Here is a 704-nt window from a genome sequence, read left to right as displayed (position 1 = left end):
AAATTAAATAAATTGATTAAAAGAAGATATAAGATGAAGAACAGCATTTTAAAAGGTGCTGGGCATCCCTTGTCATCAGGAAATTACTATTTAGAACAGTGAGACGTCAAGACACACCAAGAGTGGGGCCAGTCACTGCAGGGGGAGCTACTTAAATAGCAATGTATGGATGGATTGGTGTAAAAGCTCCCAATAGAATGATTACGGGAAAAACAAAAACAAATTTCTAACATCCAAGCCCTGGCGCCAGACCCTGATGAAGCCAAGTGCCCACAGTAACTCACCTCAGTTGCTGGTGGGAATGTAGATCCTCGCAGCCTCTGGAGGGCAGCTTGGTCCTTTCTTGTGAAACTGAGAACCCGTATGCTCTTAGCATACAATCCAGCAAGCATATAGCTGACTATTTACACAAACAAGATGGACACTAATACCCACACTTATGTCCTGCACAGAGATGTTTTGGTTTTTTTTTAAATATTTTATTAGGGGCTCATACAACTGTTATCGCAATCCATGCACACATCAATTGTGTAAAGCGCATTTGTACATCATTCTCAAAACATTTTCCCTCCATTTAAACCCCCGACATTAGGTCCTCATTTTCCCCTCCCTCCCCGCTCCCCCCTCCTTCATGAGCCCTTGATAGTTTATAAATTGGTATTTTGTCATATCTTGCCCTGTCCGACGTCTCCCTTCACCCACTT

Source organism: Echinops telfairi, unplaced genomic scaffold (genome assembly GCF_000313985.2).
Source record: "Echinops telfairi isolate 266 unplaced genomic scaffold, ASM31398v2 ScPeMD7_11;HRSCAF=52, whole genome shotgun sequence".
NCBI classification, from domain to species: domain Eukaryota; kingdom Metazoa; phylum Chordata; class Mammalia; order Afrosoricida; family Tenrecidae; genus Echinops; species Echinops telfairi.
Note: the sequence above shows the minus strand (reverse complement) of the source record.